The sequence below is a fragment of the Pan troglodytes genome, chromosome 2 (assembly GCF_028858775.2).
Source record: "Pan troglodytes isolate AG18354 chromosome 2, NHGRI_mPanTro3-v2.0_pri, whole genome shotgun sequence".
In the NCBI taxonomy this organism is placed as follows: domain Eukaryota; kingdom Metazoa; phylum Chordata; class Mammalia; order Primates; family Hominidae; genus Pan; species Pan troglodytes.
This window is the reverse complement of record NC_086015.1, coordinates 128,908,320-128,931,335: the sequence shown is the minus strand read 5'-3', so window position 1 is coordinate 128,931,335 and position 23,016 is coordinate 128,908,320. Positions and strand designations below refer to the sequence as shown.

Below are 23,016 nucleotides of genomic sequence, written 5' to 3'. Positions count from 1 at the left end.
TACTTGACACCACTGGTTTGGGAACAAGTTCTTGAAGTGCTCGTTACGCTCCCTGAGAACTCCCTTAAGTTGGAATCCCAGCCCTTCCACTTAGCAGTTGGATGGCCCTGGGTGAGTTACTTAACTTTCATCAGCCTCACCCTCCTCATGAGGGCAGTTAATTCCTACCTTATGAGATCGTAGGAAAGATCAGACTACACTAATGCCAAGAAAACATCTGATACAGCCTGACTATCCTAGACACTCCACAAATAAGAGTTTTCCCCATTCCTTAATGGATTCGCCACCACCTCCTATATCCAGGCTGAAGACCCTTTAAATTATACCTTTCATCCTAATTCTTATTCTTCCTCCCGGTCTGTATTTCCTGTTTCCCACTCAGAGACATAGCAAGCCCCCAGTCATCTTACATCTGAGCCATGATTCCCAGTTCTTTATACTCTCAATGCCACCTTTGATGCCGTCTTTTAGTCTTCAGCTTACTTCCTTAAAATCATCTCCATTTCTTTCTCCCTCTGCCTTGCTCAGACATAATGCATGCAGCATGACTGTCTTTCCTGAGCCACTGGAAAAAAGAACTTTCCATTTCTAGTGCCATATTTTTAAAAGAATGTTGGAAATCAGAGCAGATTGATTAGGATGATGGGAGCCTGGAAACTGGCATATGAGAGAATGAGTTTGGTGGTTGTTGTTTTTTTTTGCCTTAAGAGCAGAATTCTAAGGTTTGTCAGTGGGAAGAGAAGGTCCTTTGCTCTGTGTCCTTCAAAATGCAGACCTGATCCATAGAAAGTGAATTTCTGTTCAACATAAGGAAATGTTGAGGATGAGAGTCCCAGCCAGTGAGGCGAGTGTGATCACATGAGGGTCTCTATCTTCCTCACCTACTTTGCTCATCCCATTTAAATGTATGAGGCTCTCAGCAAAGACCTATTCACCATCTGCTATAAATAAGAATTAAAGAAACAACTCACCAAGCTTCAAGCATGTGCATAGCAGCACCTTTATTAAATGACCCTAGACCCTCTAGAATCATATGCAATCCATTTTGAATCTGTTTGAAAGCAATCTTGCCAACACCAGTGATGTGTGGCCTAAAGGCCACCAATGGCAAAGAGGAGTTTACAGTTCCTCTCTGAGCCAAGCAGAGACTGAACTCATAATATTGCCTTAAATAATAGTCTACTTCTTTGCTGTAGCTATAGTGCTTTCAATGTTCAGCTTGGATAGCCCCAGTTTCAGACCATTCTTTTTGTTTGTTTGATTTGGTTTTTTTAAATAGAGATGTGGGTCTCACTATGTTGCCCAGGCTGGTGTTGAACCTGGTCTCAAGGTATCCTCCTACCTTGACCTCTCAGAGTGCTAGGATTACATGTGTGAGCCACTGTCCCTGGCCCAATTTCAGACTGTTAATTGTAGTTATATTAGTCAGCTTGGGCTGCCATGACAAAATACTACAGACTGGGTGGCCTAAACAACAGAAATGTATTTCTCGCAGTTCTGGAGGTTGGAAGTCTGAGATCAAGGTGCCAACTGATTTAGTTCCTAATGAGGGCTGCCTTCCTTGCAAACAGCTGCTTTTTTCCTGTGTTCTTACATGGCAGAGAGAGAGAAAGTGCACATATGTGAGTGAGCTCACCTCCCAAAGGCCCCATCTCCAAATACCATCACATTGAAGGTTAGAGCTTCAAACATGAATTTGTGGGGAGGGGAAAAAATATTCAGTCTGTAACCATGGTCTTTCTTTTCTTTCTTAACCAAAGTCATATTAGGCTGGGTGCAGTGGGTCATGCCTGTGATCCCAGCATTTTGGGAGGCAAAGGTGGGCAGATCACTTGAGGCCAGGAGTTCAAGACCAGCCTGGACAACATTGTGAAACCCTGTATCTACTAAAATACAAAAATTAGCCCGGCGTGGTAGTGCGTGCCTGTAGTCTCAGCTACTTGGCAGGCTGATGCATAAGAATCACTTGAACCTGGAGGCAAAGGTTGCAGTGAGATGAGATTGTGCCACTGCACTCCAGCCTGGGTGACAACATGAGACTCTGTCTCAAAAAAAAGCAGAGTAATATTAGTAAGACAGAGTTTTGTCTTTTTTTTTTTTTTTGACAGGGTTTTGTTCTGTCACTCTTGCCAGAGTGCAGTGAAACAATCGGGGCTCACTGCAGCCTTGAACTCCTGAGCTCAAGGGACCCTCCTTCTTCAGCCTCCTAAGCAGCTGGGACTACAGGCACATGCCAGAGTGCCCAGGTAATCTTTTAATTTTTTTTGTACAGATAAGATCTTGCTGTATTGCCTAGGCTGGTCTTGAACTCCTGGCTTCAAATCATCCTCCCATCTTAGCCTCTTAAAGTGTGGGATGACAGGCATCAACCACCTCGCTGATGTACATGAGTCACAGGAAGTTGGTGTGCTTCACACAGGCCAGAGTGACCAGCAGCATCTTCATTCTGGCTATTGCATGCCAGGGGCTGGTGATGGTGCCTGTCTCCTGGATCATATTCAGAAAGGGTTCCTTTATGGACATTGCCAGCAACGTTGGCATCATGTGGCCACATGATCCAGCAGATCTGGAGGGTGGACAGTATCTCAGCTGGAGGAGAATGCAGGTGTCTCCAAGCCTTATCTTTTCTTTTTCTTTATTTTTACTTATTTATTTATTTATTTATTTTTGGTCACCTTTATTCTACATCTATGCCTATGCTTACCCAAGGCCTTATCTTTTATTCCTTTGGATTTTTTTGTTTTTTTGTTTTGTTTTGTTTTGTTTTGAGATGAAGTCTCTCTGTGTCACCCAGGCTGGAGTGCAATGGTGCGATCTCGGCTCATTGCTACTTCTACCTCTCAGCTCAAGCAATTCTTGTGCCTCAGCCTCCTGAGTAGCTGGGACTACAGGTACTCACCACCACACCTGGCTAATTTTTGTATTTTTAGTAGAGACAAGGTTTCACCATGTTGGTCACACTGCTCTCGAACTCCTGGCCTCACGTGATCCGCCTGCCTTGCCCTCCCAAAGTGCTGGGATTACAGGCATGAGCCACTGTCCCTGGCCCCAAGGTCTTGTCTTATAAATGGCCCTTCTGCTCTTAAGAATGTGAGAACTGGGTCAAAGGGACTTAGCTGACTTAGTTGCGAATGTGAAGGGTAGACAGATCCCACAATTCACGACCTGGGACCTCAGGCAAATGCAGATTGCTTAACCTCTATTGCCTCATCTATAAACTGGGGCCAATAATGTTCATGGGGCTGTTTGAGGGATTAAATGACTTAATAAATTTAAAGCAATTAGAGTAGCCTAGCATGAAGAAAGCCCCCCAAAATGTTAGCAATCATTACTTTCTTTAGATGAGAAGTTGGCCTTAGATAGCTTCTAATGTCCACCCTCTACGATGTTTTTGATAATGTTGTGATTTTTTTCCCTTTCCCCTCACTTTGTGAGCCTGCCCTTTCCTATCCATTTCCGTAGCTAGTCCCCTGGTCCAGGGTTACATTCTTAGGCTTTTTGGGAAGAAACAAAGGAGAGCTTCCCATTGTCCCCCAGAGGGGATGTCTCGAACACCCCTACGTTTGCAGCCCTTTCTCTTAACATCTCCTTTCAGCTCCTCCAACTCCCAGACTGTGTGGTTCTGCACAACAGTGAAGAAAATGTCAAGGAACCGAAACAAGCTGAGGCAGGTAAGGTCCCACCCCCTCCTCCTGACGCCACTCTTATGCCGGAGGCCTGACTCACCAGTCAGGCTGGTGCGCCTGCAGCACCTGCCCTGGGTTTGCCTTTGATCCCTCCCCTGCAGCCTGGCCACCAGGAAACAAAAATCTCCTCTCTGGGTTTTCTAGGTCTTACCTTTTGATTCAGGGCAGACCAGAACCCAGGAAACCCTGAACTCCAGATAGACATCTGAAGGGAGAGGTGTCTTCACTCTGCCTCCAGGTCAGGTCTTCAGAACTATGCTTTGTCCTAACCTCACCTGACTGGTGGAGCACATCCAGCCTCGTGCTCCTTGTTTTCTGGACAGTTTCCTTTTGTTGTGTTTGATTTCCTTCTCTCAAGTAGTCACTCGGTTTCCATAGTGAATCCTGACTGGCACGCTAGAGTATACAAAAAATCTCTGAGCCTCCCAAGGTGAGTTCTAGCAGGCCTGAACACATACTTGAAAGGTTGTGCTTCCCTTGCCTCCTGTTCCAGCTTCCTACCATCCAGACTACACAAATCAGCAAGTACCTCTTTCTAAATGTGTTTTTTTAATTAGCAGGGTCTCTCTCTGTTGCCCAGGCTGGAGTGCAGTGGCACAGTCATAGCTCACTGCAGCCTCCAACTCCTGGGCTCAAGTGATCCTCCCACCTCAGCCTTCCAAGTAGCTGGGACTACAGGTGCATGCCACTACACCCAGCTAATTATTAAACTTTTTGTAGAGACGGGATCTCATTATGTTGCCCAGGCTGGTCTTGAACTCCTGGGCTCAAGCAATGCTCTCACCTCACCCTCCCAAAGCACCGGGATTATAGATGTGAGCCACACTGTGCCCAGCCCACACTTTGAAGGGTAATCAAGGTGTGGAATCCTAATTAGAGAAAAGGAGTCAGGCTGGTGGAATCAGGAGAAAGCAAAAAGAGAAAGCAGATAAGCTACAAGTCTGCCTTTCTTCACAGTCTAGGACACATAGCCCTCCTGTGCAGATAACTCACACTCTTCCTGTGCCCAGCTATCACCAGACCCTTGGCTGATAGAAAATTGCAAGTTAGCTCACTGCAGCCTTGGCATTATCAGTATTGCACAAAGCCCTCTTCAGCCTACAGCATAAACACTATCCTATAAAACATCCAGCAAGCCTTTGTTTCTTTGTGGTCAGCTCCTCTCTTCCTGGCTGCCCATTGCTTTCTTGCAACGTATTTTCATACTTTCTCTAATAAATCTGCCTTTCTTTTCCTACAACTGTCTTGGCAAATTATTTTTCCCCCATGCCACCAGCCCAGATAGTTGTCACTCACCCATGACACAAGGTACTAAATTTTTCATCTTACAGGTAGTTGTGACCTTGGAGTTCTACGATTTATACAAACTACACTTTGAGTAGCATCCCATGAGAGTTTGTTAGAAATATAAATTCTCTGGTCAACCCCAGATCTATTGAATCCATTTTGGGGCCTGGAGCCCAGCAATCTGTTTTCATAAGCATATTAGAATTTGAAAAGTGCTATTTGTAGACAACATTGATGAGCATCGTTGTTATTCTTCTCCCTTCCCCAACCTTCAATAGCATGTCAGTTCTCTGAAGACAGGCCCTTTATTCTTTTATGTTCACTTTTACATCCCTACTACCTAGAATGTGTTTGGTACAGAGTCAGTGCTTAATAAATAATTTGTTCAAATAGGAATTTAGAAATTAACCACACCCCTCTCCCTAAGGTTTGTGTCTTCACTGATTGGCCAGACTTTTAAGTAGGGGGCTGGTGGGTGTGGAAAGGAAGAGCTCATCCAGACTAAATTTTTGGTTCAGCTTTGCAAATGCAGGGTGTGTGATCACAAAAGTCTGGGAGAGTTGGTTGGCCCATAGGCTTCTGAAATGTTGGCCATTTTATGCCCCAAACCCGAAGCACATCAGTCAAAATGAGCTGTTCAGACAGCATGAGCAGCAAGCAGAAGAGATGCTAGACCACTGAAGCCTGTGGGTGGCCCCAAACCCACACAGCCCTTCTCCATCATACAACTTCTTCCCAGGGTTCCTCAAAATAAGTTCATCTCATGCTTGTCCCCAGACTACCTCTAGAGGAGACAACAGGACAGGGCAGACAGAAACAAAGAACTTATGTTTAGGGGCCCCGCTAGAATGATTTAGTCCATTGATGTATCCCAGAGCCAAGATCATTTTCTGCCACAAATTAGGTGTTCAATAAATGTTTCTCTTTTTTTTTTAAGAAACAGGGTCTTGCTCTGTTGCCCAGGCTGGCCTCGAACGGGCTCAAGGGATCCTCTCGCCTCAGCCTCTTGAGTAGCTGGGACTACAGGCAAGTGCTACCACACATAACTTTTTATTTTTTGTAAAGGAGGGGTCTCACTATGTTTCCTAAGCTGGTCTCGAACTTCTGACCTCAAGCAATCCTTCTGCCAAGGTCTCCCAAAGTGCTAGGGTTACAGGTGTGAGCCACTGTGCCTGGCCTATATTTCTGAAATGTTTGAAGAAAAATAGCAAGATACCTTTGCTTTATAATGCTTGTGCTAAAAAGCCAATATCCTCTAGAATTGATATACTTCCTTAGTCCTGTCTTTCGAGGACATCCTGGATTCTTCTTTTTTTTTTTTTTTTGAGACAGGGTCTCACTCTGTTGCCCAGGCTGAAGTGCAATGGCATGATCTTGGCTCACGACAGCCTCCGCCTCCCTGGTTCAAGTGATTCTCGTTCCTCAGCCTCCTGAGTAGGTGGGGTTACAGGCACCCACCACCATGCCTGGCTTTTTGTATTTTTGTAGAGACAGGGTTTCACCATGTTGCCCAGACTAGTCTCGAACTCCTGGACTCAAGTGGTCTGCCCACCTTGGCCTCCCAAAGTGCTGGGGTTATCAGCATGAGCCACCATGCCCAGCCTCATTCTAGTGTCTTGAAAAGACTCCACATGAGTCCAGAATGCTATCTGTGACCGAAACATGCATCTGAGCCAAGTGCCCAAGGCGTTAACCTTCAGGATAGCTCCTTAATTCTCTCTTAGTGAGGCAGCTGGGTTGTGGGGCCTGCCACATAGCTCATACTCAATAAACCAGCTCAGCATAGGCATAGGGAGGTCACCATGCTGATTCCAGGAATGCTTGCATGTCACTGAGAGCCATTGCCTTTATTTCTCACTGGAATCCCATGAACTTCCATCCCACTGAGAAGCTCAAAAGACAGACAATTACCCAGTATATAAAACCTGGCTTGGGGATTACTGAACAGTCCTTGGAAAGGGGTCAGTGTTGACCTAGGATTGGCAAAGCAGCACTCGCTCCATGGTTACCGAAACACACATCATCAAATAAGGGTGCAATTATAGTTATTGCACAACTTAGCAAAGCAAGAGCAAATCAACTATACTCAAGGAGAGGTCAAAGCTTCCAGGCTTCGCATGAGCCACCAGCTGTGTGCCTGTGGCCCAGATGCAATTCAGAGGGGTGACAAACACAAGGATATTGCCATTGGCTATGGCCTCGCAGGCATCAGAAAAAATATGCCTTTCCCAGAATCAGAAAAAGCAGCCTTTAGCTGTGTCTTCTGTCAGTCACCCTTTTCCCCACACACAGTGTGGCCTGTCCCTGGGTTAGGGATTCAGACCCTCGCTCCCGGCTTGCTCAGGTGCCTAGCTTCTGACTCAGGTTCTGTATGAGGTCCCTTCATCACAGAGTCCATTCAGAGTTCTTCCACCCACCCTCTTGCTTCCTGGCGGCTCACTGCTAAATGATCCAAGGGAGACATTTAGACATTTTACTTTCTTTTTCTTTTCTTTTCTTTTCTTTTTTTTTTTTTTTTTTTTGAGACGGAGTCTCACCCTGTCACCCAGGCTGGAGTACAGTGGTACCATCTCAGCTCACTGCAACCTCTGCCTCCTGGGTTGAAGTGATTCTCCTGCCTCAGCCTCTCGGGTAGCTGGGATTACAGGCATGGACTACCACACTCAGCTAATTTCTGTATTTTTAGTAGAGATGGGGTTTCACCATGTTGGCCAGGCTGGTCTTGAACTCCTGATCTCAGGTGATCCGCCTGTCTTGGCCTCCCAAAGTGCAGGGATTATAGGCATGAGCCACCGCACCCGGCAAATATTTTCATTACCAGATATCCCCAGGGTAATTTTTATTTTATTACAAAAGACATTTTATATAGCACACAAGCTTATGGATTAACTTTACTTATTTATAATCCTTTTCCCCACACATGAGCAAAAGTTCCACCTGGAAATACTAAATTTTATGATTTGCCATGATTCTTTAGCAAGCAGTGACTTCTGCATGTTGCTCAGAGAGTCTCAGCCTTTCCCTGTGCACTCCCTAATGCATCAGATCACAAGGACACTCCGTCCCCACTTGTCTCAAGTTCCAGACAGATGGAAGATATAACATCTCCCCACATTTTTCTCTCTTGCTTTGCTTCATTAAGCCCTAAGATCAGTAGCTTGTGAAACAATTTCACATGTATCAGTTCCAGGTCTTCCCCCAAGGCTGATAAGATTTAATAAAACTAGTTTATTACGCTACAAAGGCCTCAGTATTTGTCTCCACCAGGCCCCTGTAATTAACTATTGTGCCCTTCATAAATCTTGGGATTAACAGGACTTTTGCTGTTCACCCCATGACAGTGTTGATTCACTGAAAGCTTTTTTTTTTTTTTTTGAGAGTCTTGCTCTGTCACCCAGGCTGAAGTGTGGTGGCACGATCTCAGCTCACCGCAGCCTCAACCTTCCAGGTTCAAGCGATTGTCCTGCCTCAGCCTCCTGAGTAACTGGGACTACAGGCGAGCATCACCATACCTGGTTAATTTTTGTACTTTTAGTAGAGATGGGGGTTTCACCATGTTGGCCAGGCTGGTTTCGAACTCTGGTCCTCAAGTGATCCGTCTGCCTCTGCCTCCCAAAGTGCTGGGATTACACACGTGAGCCATTGAGCCCAGCTGAAAGCTCTTTTTTTCCTGGCAAAAAGTTCATGGTTTATTTATTTATTTATTTTACTCTTTTAAAAAATTGCAGGCTGGGAAACATAGTGAGACCTTGTCTCTATGAAAGAATAAAAAAGTTGGACAGCACATGATGGCTAATGCCTGTAATCCCAACAGTTTGAGAGGCCAAGGTGAGCTAATCACTTGAGGTCAGGAGTTCAAGACCAGCCTGGGCAACATGGTGAAACCCCGTCTCTACCAAAAACACAAAAAATACCCAGGTGTGGTGGCACGTGCCTGTAATCCAAGCTACTTGGGAGACTGAGGCAGGAGGATCACTTGTACTCAGAAGGCCGAGGCTGCAGTGAGCTGAGATTGCACCATTGTACTCCAACCTCAGCAACAGAGACCCTGTCTCAAAAAATAAAAAAAGAAAAAGGAAAAAAAGATGTAAAATATATATAATATAAAAGTCACCATTTCAATAATATTCTTTTCTTTTTTTTTTTTTTTTTTAGACAGGATTTCACTGTTACCCAGGCTGAAGTGCAATGATATGATCGTAGCTCACTGCAACTGCAAATTCAAGCAGTCCTCCCCCCTCAGCCTCCCAAGTAGCTAGGATTACAGGTGTACACCATCACTGCACCCAGACAATTTTTTTAAACTTTTTTGTAGAGATGAGGTCTTGCCATGTTGCCCAGGCTGGTCTCACACTCCTGGCCTCAAGCCATCCTCCTGCCTCAGCCTCCCAAAGTGTTGAGATTACAGGCACTAGCCACCATGCCCAGCCAACCATCTGGTTCAGTGGCATTAATTACCTTTACCATGTTGTGCAACAATCACCACTATCTATTTCCAAACATTTTCATCACCCTAGACAGAAACTGTGTAGGCATTAAGCAATAATTCTCCATTCTCTCTTCTCTGCATGCCTTGGTAACCTCTATTCTACTTTTTGTTTCTGTAAATTTGTATACTCCAGATATTTCATGTCAGGCCTCTGAGCCCAAGCTAAGCCATCATATCCCCTGTGACCTGCACGCATACATCCAGATGGCCTGAAGCAATTGAAGATCCACGAAAGAAGTGAAAATAGCCTTAACTGATGACATTCCACCATTGTGATTTGTTTCTGCCCCACCCTAACTGATCAATGTACTTTGTAATCTCCCCCACCCTTAAGAAGGTTCTTTGTAATCTCCCCCACACTTAAGAAGGTTCTTTGTAATTCACCCCACCATTGAGAATGTACTTTGTGAGATCCACCCCCTGCCCACAAAACATTGCTCCTAACTCCACCGCCTATCCCAAAACCTATAAGAACTAATGATAATCCCACCACCCTTTGCTGACTCCTTTTTCGGACTCAGCCTACCTGCACCCGGGTGAAATAAACAGCCTTGTTGCTCACACAAAGCCTGTTGGTGGACTCTCTTCACACGGACGCGTGTGACATTTCACAAGTGGAATTATACAGCATTTGTTGTTTTGTGTTCGACTTCTTTCACTTAGCATAATGTTTTCAAGATTCATCTGACTTAGCATGTGGCACAACTGCATTCTATTATATGACTATACAATATTCCACTGTATGCATATATCACATTTTATTTACATTCATCTGTTGATGGACACATGAGTTGTATCCACCTTTTGGCTATTGTGAATAATGCTGCTGTGAACACTGATGTATAAATATCTGTTTGAGTCTCTGATTCCAGTTCTCTTAGGTATACACCTAGGAGTGGAATTGCTGGGTCATATGATAACTCTATGTTTAATTTTTTTTGTCTTAAGACTTTATTTTATTTATTTTTGTAATTATTCTTATTTGTAATTATTTTATTTTAGATTCAGGTGGTACATGTGCAGGATTGTTACATGGGTATACTGTGTGACACTGAGGCTTGGGCCTAATGATCCCATTGCCCAAGCAGTGAACATATACCCAGTAGTTAGTTTTGCAGCCCTTCCCCCACACCTTTGGAATCTCCAGTGTGTGTTGTTCCCATATTTGTGTACATGTGTATCCAATATTTGGCTTCCACTTGTGAGAACATGTGATATTTGGTTTTCTGTTTCTGCTTTAATTCACTTAGGATAATGGCCTCCAGCTGCATCCATGCTGCTGCAAAGGAAATAATTTCACTCTTTTTTATAGCTGTGTAGTATTCTATGCTGTATATATAACCACATTTTCTTCATCAAGTCCACTGTTGATGGATACCTGGGTTGATTCCCTGTCTTTTTCTTTTTCTTTTTCTTTTTTTTTTGAAATGGAGTCTTGCTCTGTCACTAGGCTGGAGTGCAGTGGTGCCATCTTGGCTCAGTGCAACCTCCGTCTCCCTGGTTCAAGTGATTCTCCTGCCTTAGCCTCATGAGTAGCTGGGATTACAGCCACGCACCACCACACCCAGCTAATTTTTGTATTTTTAGTAGAGAAGTGGTTTCACTATGTCGGCCAGGCTGGTCTCAAACTCCTGACCTCAGGTGATCTGCCTGACTCAGCCTTCCAAAGTGCTGGGATTACAGGAGTGAACCACCGCACCTGGCATTTTTTAGTTTAGTTTTGTTGTTGTTTTTGAAACAGGGTCTCACTTTGTCACCCAGGCTGGAGTGCAGTGGCGTGATCTCAACTCACTGCAGCCTCGACCTCCCAGGTTCAAGTGATCTTCCTGTACCCAAGTAGGTGGGAATACAGGTGTGCACCGCCACGCCTGGCTATTTTTTGTACTTTTACTTTGTAGAAACGGGGTTTTGCCGTGTTGCCCAAGCTGGTCTCAAACTCCTAAGCTCAAGCGATCCGCCTGCCTTGGCCTCCCAAAGTGTTAGGATTACGGATATGAGCCTCTGTGCCCGGCCTGACTCCATGTCTTTGCTATTATGAATAGTGCTACAATAAACATGCAAATGCAGGTGTTTTTTGGTAGAATGATTTAGCTTCCTTTGAGTATATACACGTAATGGGACTGCTGGGTCAAATGGTAAATGTTTTTTTAGTTATTTGAGAAATCTCCAGACTGTTTTCCATAAGGGCTGAACTAATTTGCATTCCCACCAACAGTGTAAAAATGTTCTTTTTTCCTCCAAAACCTCACCATCATCTGTTATTTTTTGACTTTTTAATAATAGCTCTTCTGACTGGTATGAGATGGTATCTCATTGTAGCTTTGATTTGCATCTCACTGATGATTAGTGATCTCAGCACTTTTTATAAGTTTCTTGGCCACTTGTTTTTTGTTGTTGTTTTGTTTGTTTATTTTGAGACAGAGTCTCTCTCTGTCGCCCAGGGTGGAGTGCCGTGGCCTGATCTTGGCTTACTGCAACCTCTGCCTTCTGGGTTCAAGCAATTCTCCCACCTCAGCCTCCCTAGTAGCTGGGATTACAGGCTTGCACCACCACACCTGGCTAATTTTTGTATATTTTGTAGAGATGGGGTTTTGCTGTGTTGCCTAGGCTGGTCTTGAACTCCTGAGTTCAAGCGATCCACCTGCTTTGAACTCCCGAACCGTTAGGATTACAGATGTGAGCCACTGTGCCCAGCCTGACTCCATGTCTTTGCTATTATGAATAGTGCTGCAATAAACATATGAGTGCAATGTTTTTTGGTAGAATGATTTATTTTCCTTTGAGTATATACACAGTAATGGGATTGCTGAGTCAAATGGTAAATTTTTTTTAGTTATTTGAGAAATCTCCAGACTGCTTTCCATAAGGGCTGTACTAATTTGCATTCCCACCAAATAATAGCCATTCTGACAGAAATGAGATGGTATCTCATTGTAGCTTTGATCTGCATCTCACCGATGATTAGTGATCTGAACATTTATTATGTTTGTTGAACTTTTTTTTTTTTGAGACAGGGTCTTGCTCTGTCTCCCAGGCCGGAGTGCAGCGGGACATTCTCGGCTCACTGCAACCTCCACCTCCCAGGCTCAAGTGATCCTCCCACCTCAGCCTCCCACGTTGCTGGGATCACAGGACTGTGCCACCACGCCTAGCTATTTTTTTGTATTTTAGTAGAGACAAGGTTTTGTTATGTTGACCAGGATGGAACACTTTACTAGACACTTGTATGTGTTCTTTTGGGAAGTGTCTATTCACGTTTTTTGCCTACTTTTTAATGGGTTTTTTTTTCTTGTTGATTTGTTTAAGTTCCTTATAGATTCTGGATATTAGTCTTTTGCTGAATGCATAGTTTGCAAATGGTTTCCTCCATTCTGTAGGTTATCTGTTTACTCGTTGATTGTTTCTTTTGCTGTGCAGAAGCTCTTTAGTTTACTTAGGTTCCAACTGTCAATTTTTGTTTTTGTTGCATTTGCTTTTGAGGACTTAGTCATAAATTCTTTGCCTAGGCCAATGTCTAGAAGAGTATTTCCTAGGTTTTCTTTTAGGATTTTTTACTTTTAAGTCTTACAGTTAAGTTTTTAATCCATCTTGAGATAATTTGTGTACATAGTGAGAGGTTGGGGTCCAGTTTCATTCAGCACATGGCTAGCCAGTTTTCCCAGCACCATTTATTGAAAAAGGTATCCTTTCCCATTGTTTATTTGGGTTGACTTTGTAGATCAGTTGGTTGTAGGTGTGTAAGTTTATTCCAGGGATCTCTATTCTGTTCCATTAGTTTTGCTTAGGATTGCCTTGGCTATTCAGGCTCTTTTATTGTTCCATATGAATTTTAGAATTTTTTTCTGATTCTATGAAAAATGACATTGGTAATTTGATAGGAATAGCATTGAATCAGTAGATTGCTTTGGGCAGGATAGACATTCTATATGTTTAACTTTTTGAGAAACCACCAAACTGTTTTCCACAGTGACTGCACTATTTTACATTCCCACCAACCATATACGAGGGTTCCAATGTCTTCACATCCTCACCAACATATATTTTTATTTTTTATGCTTGGTTTTTTGTTTTTGAGATGGAGTCTCGCCCTGTTGCTCAAGCTGGAGTACACTGGTGTGATCTTGGCTCACTGCATCCTCTGTCTCCCTGGTTCCAGCGGTTCTCCTGCCTCAGCCTCCCAAGTAGCTGGGACTACAGGTGTGCACCACCACGCCCAGCTAATTTTTGTATTTTTAGTAGAGACGGGGTTTTGTCATGTTTGCCAAGCTGGTCTTGAACTCCTTACCTCAGGTGATCCACCCGCCTCAGCCTCCCAAAGTGCTGGGATCACAAGCATGAACCATTGCACCTGGCCTTATTTTTATTTTTCAAATATAACATCCTAGTATGTTGGGAGCAAGCCCCCCAAAATCTGGCCTTAAACTGACCCCAAAACTGGCCATAAACAAAATCTCTGCAGCACTGTGACATGTTCATAATGGCCCTAATGCCCAAGCTGGAAGGGGAATGAGGGTAAGGAACACCTGGCCCGCCCAGGGCGGAAAACCACGTAAAGGATTTCTTAAGCCACAAACAATAGCATGAGCAATTTATGCCTTAAGGGCATGTTCCTGTTTCAGTTAACTAGCCCAACCTATCCTCTAATTTGGCCCATGCGTTTGTTTCCCATAAGGGATACTTTTAGTTAATTTAATATCTATAGAAACAATGCTAATGACTGGTTTGCTGTTAAGGCTGTGAGACCCCTGATCTCCTGCTTCACACCTCTATATTTCTGTGTGTGTGTCTTTAATTCCTCTGGCACCCCTGGGTTAGGGTCTCCCCGACCAAGCTGGTCTCGGCACTAGTAGGTGTGAAATAATTTCTTAATTGTGTGCTGTTGTTTTTTTTCTGAGACAAGGTCTCACTCTGTTGCCCAGGCTGGAGTGCAGTGCTTGCTGAAGCACTGACCTCCCAGGATCATCCCAGGATCAAGCAATCCTCCCTCATCAGCCTCCTGAGTAGCTGAGACCACAGGCATGCACCATCATGCCAGCTAATTTTTTAACTTTTTGTAGAGATAGGGTCTCGCCATGTTGCCCAGGCTGGTCTCTAACTCATGGGCTCAAGCAATCCTCTTCCCTTGGCCTCATGATTATTGGGATTTTGGTTTGTATTTCCCTAATGACTAATGAAATTGAGCATCTTTTCATGTGTTTATTGGTCATTTGTTTAATCATCTTTAGAAAATATCTATTCAAGTCCTTTGCCCATTTTTAACTAGGTAGTTTGCAGTTCATTTTTAACTTAGAGTTTTGGAAGCCTCACCACTGTAGGTTAGTCAGCCTGCACATTTTTTTTTCCATTTTCTTTCTTTTTGAGACAGCATGAGCCATGACACCCAGCCTCAGTCTGTACTTTTAAGAATTTATTTACAACCTAGAGTTCCATTCAACCCTAGATGGCAGACTCTAGTGGCAAGGGTGGTGCCTTTTTAAATTCAGGACCAGGCCAGGCATGGTGGCTTACTCCTGTAATCCCAGCACTTTGGGAGGCCGAGGCAGGCGGATCACTTGAGGTCAGGAGTTCGAGACCAGCCTGGCCAATATGGTGAAAACCCATCTCTACCAAAAATACAAAAATTAGCTGGGCATGGTGGCATGTGCCTGTAATCCCAGCTACTCCGGAGTCTGAGGCAGGAGAATCGCTTGAGCCTGGGAGGCGGATGTTGCAGTGAGCTGAGATCATGCCACTGCACTCCAGCCTGGGCTACAGAGCAAGGCCCTGTCTAAAAATAATACTAATAATAACAATAATAAATTCAAGACCAAATGGAGAAGCAGATTGCTCAACCACGGAACTGGTCCTTCCCAGTTCCATCATATTTTAGGATAGGGCAATCAAAAACTAAAATGAAAATGAAAACAAATGAAAGCAGAGGATAAGATTTTTAGTTTAGTTTACTATTCCTCACTCATTAGTTTAACAAAGGTTTTTGTTTTTGCTTTTGTTTTTTGAGATAGAGTCTTGCTCTGTCACCCAGGCTGGAGTCAAGTGGTTCAGTCTCAGCTCGCTACAACCTTCACCTCCCGGGTTTACGTGATTCTCCTGCCTCAGCCTCCTGAGTAGCTGGGATTATAGACATGCATCACCATGCCTGGCTGATTATTGTATTTTTAGTAGAGTTGGGGTCTTGCCATATTGGCCAGGCTGGTCTCGAACTCCTGATCTCATGTGATCTGCCCGCCTCAGCCTCCCAAAGTGCTGGAATTACATGCATGAGCCACTGCACCTGGACAAAGCTTTAAGTTAGTAACTTTACATTGTTTTAAGCACTAAGCTGGGGTATTTTGTTACAACAGCAATAGGAAACTAATACAGTTTCTCATCACCTTTATAAAGCACCCTGCAGTATTGGCAGCAGCCCTCAGAGGACCAGGGTCTGACTGTGTGCTGGGTCCACAGAAGCTGCGTGGCTTGGGGCAACAGACTGTGTCATGCTGAGACTCATCCATGTGTAGCAAATGGGGACAGCAATGTTTGCCTCACAAAGCTGTGAGAATTAGAGATAAACTGTGTCAAACAGCCGTGAGATAGTAGGCTCTTAGTAAGGGGAAGCTATGTTTACTATGATCTGTGTCATCACTATTTATTTACTTATTTTTCAAACACTTTTCTTAGCCCGGGAAACATGGTGAGGCCCCATCTCTACTAAAAGTAAAAAAATTTTTTAAAAAGTTACCCGGTCCTGGTGGTGCACAGCTGTGATCCCAGCTATTGGGAGGCTGAGGCTGGGGTGGGAGGATCACTTGACCCTGGGGCGGGGGCGGAGGCTGCAGTGAGCCAAGATCATGCCTCTGCACTCCAGCCTGGGTGACAGAGAAAGACTGCCTAAAATACATACATACATACGTACATACATACATACACACATACATAAAATGCTTTTCTTTAACTAGGAAGTGGATGGCAGACAGGGACCTCGTTTAGAATCAGGATGCAGGGAGGGAAAGGGATCACAGGATGTCACGGAGGAGGAATAAGTTCTATTCTAGGGAGCAAGGCAGTGGCCCTGGCTGCCCTCCCTCTCCCCTTTCCCCTTTCTCCACCAAGTTCCTCAACCATTAGCTACCACACTCAGGAATTCTCCCTGCCCCATCTTCCTTCTCCCCACCAAGCCCTGCATTTTCTCTGTCTAAACCCACCCGTAAGCCAGGGGTTTTGTTTCTCCTTCTCCATCATGATTCAGGTCTCTTTGGTTATATTTGCTTGAGTTTGGTCATTCTGGCCTTCCTTGTGCAACACAGATGTCCAGTCTAGATTGGTCTTGAGTCCTCGGTCACACACTGTAGTGAAGTGTGTCTTTGCTCATGTTAGGCTGGGCCCCAGAAACCACTTCTGCACTGTGTACCTCATTTCCCATGGCTGTAAGGAGTTCATTGGCTTAGGCTGGACACCTTACGCAAGCCAGGAATTGGGATTTGTGACCTAGACAGCCCCACTCTGAACTGGTTGGAACCATACACTCCCTCAGGAGTGTTCACCAGCTATATTCCATCAGGTGAGGGGGAGGGAGGAGACAAGAACCAGCAGGCATCTAGGGAAATGGCTCAGTGGTTTCGTGGTTCCCTGATGTAATGTAGCCCCCACCACACCCCACCTCCCCACCTCCCCACCTCCCTTTTTTTTTGGAGCTCTGTCACCCAGGCTAGAGTGCAGTGGTGCAAACACAGCTCACTGAGGCCTCACCCTCCCGGTCTCAAGCAATCCTCTCACCTCAGCCTCCCAAATAGCTGGGACTACAGGCACACACCACCATGCCTGGTTAATTTTGTATTTTGGGTTTTTTATAGAAATGGGGTTTCACCACATTACCCAAGCTGGTTTTAAACTCCTAGGCTCAAGTGATCCACCTGCCTCGGCTTCCCAAAGTGCTGGGATTACAGGTGTGAGCCACTGCACCTGGCTGATTTGTGAGTTCTTACTGTCTGCACTAGGCCAGTTCACTAAACCTACCAGATGTTTGCACAGTCAGTATCCTCATAGGAAAGGACCAATGAATTGGGATGGAGACTAGTACATGCTGAGTGCCTGCTTTGGCCAGGCACTTGGCTTCTAGTCATTCCTCACAGTCATCCAATGAGGCAGGTGGTATTTTTCTCATTCGATAGATGAAGAGCCAAGGTTCAGTCAGAGAGGTCAAGTAACCTGCCCAATATCTCACAGGTAAATTGTAGTGGATTCCTTCCCATTCTAGAGCTCGCCTTAAAATAAATAAAGGCCAGGAGCTGTGGCTCATGCCTGTAATCCCAGCACTTGGGGAGGCCAAGGTCAGCCTGGCCAACATGGCAAAACCCCATCTCTACTAAAAATACAAAAATTAGCTGGGTATGCTGGCATGTGCCTGTAATCCTGCTACTCAGGAGGCTGAGGCAGGAGAATTGCTTGAATCTGGAGGGTGGAGGTTGCAGTGAATGTGGTGCCATGCACCCGTAGTCCCAGCTACTAGGGAGGCTGAGGTAGGAGGATCACTCAAGCCTGGTAGTAGTTTGTAGTTGCAGTGAGCTACGATTGCACCACTGCACTCCAGCCTGTCTCAAAAACAACAAGAAACTACAAAGAAAAAAGAAAGGAAGGAAGGAAGGAAAATGTAAAAAAAAAAAAAAAATGAGTTTAATTAACACAGGCTACCCATGTTGTAAATGGGAGTTTATTGCTAAAATCAGTCTCCCCAGGAACTCAGAGGTCAGGGCTTTCATGGATAATTGGGGCAGAGGTGCTGCTGATTGGTTGGGGATCAAATCATAGGGTGTGGAAAGCAGTCCTTCTGCGCTGAGTCAGCCTCTGAGCAGGGTCAGGAGTCACGAGGCTGGGTGGAGTCAGTCAGTTGCCGGAAAGCAGAAGTTATCTTAAAAGACTGATCATAGGTTCTACAATCATGGTGTCATCTACAGGAGCAATTGGGGAAGTAACAAATCTTGTGACCTCTGGCCACATAACTCTTGAGCAGTAAGGCATTATAGAAAGGCAAACCAGAGAACAATGGCTGATTATAGGTTAACTATGCCTACATTTTAGCAGAATTCAGGCCCCTCGCATAATCCTAATCTTGTAGCCTTTCTTCAGTCTCACAAAGGTGGTTTCAGTCCCTGAACAAGGAGGGGGTCCGTTATAAGGAGGGACTACTATTGTCCTTGCTTCCAAGTTAAACTGTAAACTAAATTCCTCCAAAAGTTAGCTTGGCCTATGCCCAGGAATAAGAGAGGACAGCCAGCCTGTGAGGTTAGAAGCAAGATGGAGTCAGCCATGCTAAGCGTCTTCTATGGTCATAATCTTTGCAAAGGTGGCTTCATAACTGAAGTTGTTAGTCCAGTGCAGCTGACTCGATGGCACTATGGTCACTTAGGAAACACTGTTCTAGAGGTCACTGCAGCCATTCCATGGAGGATGTGGGCTTCAGAGGAATCACCAATGAATACACACTGTTGATATTGTTCCGACTCTTTATCTAGGTAGATACTTGGTCCACTAGGAGATGGCCCAGGGGCCTACCAGAGAAAAAATGATTTTCTGAATTGCAACATGTCTTCCTCTCCCAACCCCCAGAAGATTAGCTGTTTTTAACTTTCACCTAAGGATAACTGTCCCCTGTAATCCTTAGATGGTCATCAGTGATTCTTTTCTTCATAGAGCACAGGCTTCAAGGGGAAGAGTGTGGGTCTTCGGAAAAGCATGATCACAAGGACTGCCACAATCTAGCTCCTGACTACCACATCTGCCTCAACTCCATGCCTATACTGATTTTGTGTTCCAATGACTCCAGACTGTTCGTGGACCTACACTCACAATGCTGCTTTCTTTTATTTATATATTTATTTATTTATTTATTTATTTATTTATTTATTTATTTATTTTTGAGACAGGATCTTGCTCTGTTACCCAACTGAAGTGTAGTGGCACGATCTTGGTTCACTGCAACCTCCCTGGCTCCCAGAATTCTCCCACTTTAGCCTCCTGAGTAGCTGGGACTACAGGCGTGCACCACCATGCCTAGCTAATTTTTGTCATTTTAGTAGAGACGAGGTTTCACCATGTTACCCATTCTGGTCTTGAACTCCTGGGCTCAAGCAATCCTCCTGCCTCAGCTTCCCAGAATGCTGGGATTACAGGTATGAGCCTCCGCACCCCACCTTCATAACGCTGCTTCTCATCTCCAAGCCTCTGCTTGTGCTGTTCCCTCCCCGTGCCCAGGACACATACTCCTACCCTTGTCCAAACATTTTTGAGCAGCTTAATGCTTACTCATCATCCAAGATTCACTTAGGGAGTCATGTCCTCTGGGAGTCTCCTCACTCCTGGGCTGGTCAGATTCCACTATCTGAGCACCCACGATGTTTTTCCTTACAATTATCTCTCATTTACCAAATCAAATTATGAAATCTGTTTAGTGGTCCATGTTTGTCTTTAGACCATGAGCCTTTGAGTACAGGGCTACTTCTTATACATTTCATTATTTCTAGTGCTTATTCCAGTACCTGGCACATACTAGAGGCTCAATAAATGTTTATTTATTTATTTATTTTCAGAGATGGGGTCTTGCTCTATCTCCCAGACTGAAGTGCAGTGGCACTATCATAGCTCATTGTAGCCTCCAGCTCCTGGGCTCAAGTGATCCTCTTGCCTCAGCCCCCCGAGTAGCTGGGACTACAGGCGCAAGCCACTACACCTGGATAATTTTTGTTTTGTTTTGTTTTTGGGTGTTTCCTTTGTTTTGAGATGGAGTCTCACTCTGTTGCCCAGGCTGGAGTGCAATGGTGCAATCTTGGCTCACCACAACCTCTGCCTCCCGGGTTCAAGCGATTCTCCTGCCTCAGCCTTCTGAGTAACTGGGAATACAGGCACTCGCCACTATGCCTGGCTAATTTTTGTATTTTTAGTAGAGACGGGGTTTCGCCATGTTGGCCAGGCTGGTCTCAAATTCCTGACCTTGTGATCCGCCCACCTCAGCCTCCCAAAGTGTTGGGATTACAGGCGTGAGTCGCTGCACCTGGCCATTTTTAAAATTTTTTAAGAGACAGAGTCTTACTATCTTGCCTAGGCTGATTCCAAACTTCTGGCCTCAAGCAATCCTCCCACCTTGACCTCCTGGGTATCTGGGATGATAGGCAGGAGCCACTGTCCCCAAAAATAAATGTTTATTAAATGAATGAGATTTAACTGCTTGGGACCTGTGTGACCTTGTCAAATCACTTAACCTTCTGGAGTCTAAGCTTTCATGTGCGCGATAAGGTAATGATACCTCCTCCCTAAGACTGGCATGAGAATAAAATGAGATAATGTATATAAAAGCATTTAGCGTGGCACCTGGCTAATAGGAGATGACCGATAATTTTTTAAGAGCTAAAAGAGGATTCAAGAAGTTATCTCAAAAACGAAATCAAGTTGGAAATTTAAAAATTATTTGAACTGAATGACAGTAATGACACAACCTATCAAAACCTCTGGGATACAGCAAAGGCAGTGCTAAGAGGAGAGTGCATACCCTAAACGCCTACATCAAAAAGACTGAAAGAACACAAACTGACATTCTAAGGTCACACCTCAAGGAACTAGAGAAAGAAGAGCAAACCAAATGCAAACCTAGCAGAAGAAAGTACATAAGCAAGAGCAGAGCAGAACTAAATGGAATTGAAACAAACAAACAAAAAAATACAAAAGATAAATGAAACAAAAAGCTGGTTATTGGAAAAGATAAATAGAATTGATAGACCATTAGCAAGATTAACCAAAAAAAGAAGAGATAAAATCCAAATAACCTCATTAAGAAACAAAACAGGAGATATTACAACTGACACCACTGAAATACAAAAGATCATTCAAGGCTACTATGAACATCTTTATGCACATAAACTAGAAAATCTAGAAGAGATGCATAAATTTCTGGAAAAATACAACCCTCCTAGCTTAAATCAGGAAGAATTAGATAACCCTGAACAGACCAATAACAAGCAGTGAGATTGAGGAAACATAGATGCTAAAATCCTTAACAAAATACTAGCTAACCAAATCCAAGAACATATCAAAGCTAAATTGATATTTTAAAAATACTAGCTAATCAACTTCAACAACATATCATATTCATCCCTGGTATGAAACCCTCCATGATCAAGTGGGTTTTATACCAGGGATGCAGGGATGGTTTAACATACGCAAGTCAATAAATGTGATACACCCCATAAACAGAATTAAAAACAAAAATCACATGAGCATCTCAATAGATGCAGAAAAAGCATTCAACAAAATCCAACATCCTTTATGATTAAAATTCTCAGCAAAATCGGCATACAAGGGACATAACTCAATGTAATAAAAGCCATCTATGACAAACCCACAGCCAATATAATACTGAATGAGGAAAAGTTGAAAGCATTCCCTTTGGGAACAGGAACGAGACAAGGATGCCCACTCTTACCACTCCTCTTCAACATAGTACTGGAAGTCCTAGCCAGAGCAATCAGACAAGAGAAAGAAATAAAGAGCACCCAAATTGGTAAAGAGGAAGTCAAACTGTCACTGTTTGCTGATGATATGATAATTTACCTTGAAAACCCTAAGGACACCTCCAGAAAGCTCCTAGAACTGATGAAAGAATTCAGCAAAGTTTCTAGATACAAAATTAATGTACACAAATCAGTAGGTTGTCTATACACCAACAGTGACCAAGTAGAGAATCAAATAAAAAACTCAACCCCTTTTAAAATAGCTACAAAAAAAAATAAAATACTTAGGAATATACCTAACCAAGGAGGCAAAAGACCTCTACAAGGAAAACTACAAAACACTGCTAAAAACAATCATAGATGACACAAACAAATGGAAACATATCCCATGCTCATGGATGGGTAGAATCAATATTGTGAGAATAATTATACTGCCAAAGGCAATCTACAAATTCAATGCAATCCCCATCAAAATACCATCATTCTTCACAGAATTAGAAAAAAAAAATTATAAAATTCATATGGAACCAAAAAAAGAGCCTGCATAGCCAAAGCAAGACTAAGCAAAAAGAACAAATCTGGAAGTATCACACTACCTGATTTCACACTATACTATAAGGGGATAGTCACCAAAACAGCATGGTATAAAAATAGGCACATAGACCAATGGAACAGAATTAAGAACCCAGAAATAAACCCAAATCCTTACAGCTAACTGATCTTCAACAAAGCAAATGAAAACAAAGTGAGAAAGGATACCCTTTTCAACAAATGGTGCTGGGAAAATTGACTAGCCACTGTAAGGTCCTCTGAGTTGGCCGCACCATGGTCAAGCCGTCATGACATTCCCCCGTCCTTGTGATAATGTACTTTGTGATATTCCCCCCCTGCCCCCCACCTTGTGAATGTACCTTGTAATATTCCTCCCGACTCTTGGGATAATACATCCTCCCCACCCTTGTGAATGTACTTTGTAACATCCTCCCCAACCTTGAGAATGTACTTTGTAACATCCATCCCCTGCCAGCAAAAAATTGCTCCTAACTCCACCACCCATCCCAAACCTATAAGAACC

The 23,016-nt window shown here is 43.9% G+C and overlaps 1 protein-coding gene and 1 long non-coding RNA gene across 2 annotated transcripts in view; one reads left to right on the top strand and one right to left on the bottom strand.

Annotated features, from left to right (window-relative positions):
- Positions 1–23,016, bottom strand: part of LOC104005724 (olfactory receptor 1B1-like) — a 98,767-nt gene that overhangs the window by 42,723 nt on the left and 33,028 nt on the right. The window lies entirely within an intron of this gene.
- Positions 2,003–10,045, top strand: LOC104005713 (uncharacterized). The gene is made up of 4 exons (XR_679148.5): positions 2,003–2,246; positions 3,596–3,671; positions 5,911–5,999; positions 9,596–10,045. It is a non-coding gene; the product is annotated as an uncharacterized LOC104005713 (long non-coding RNA).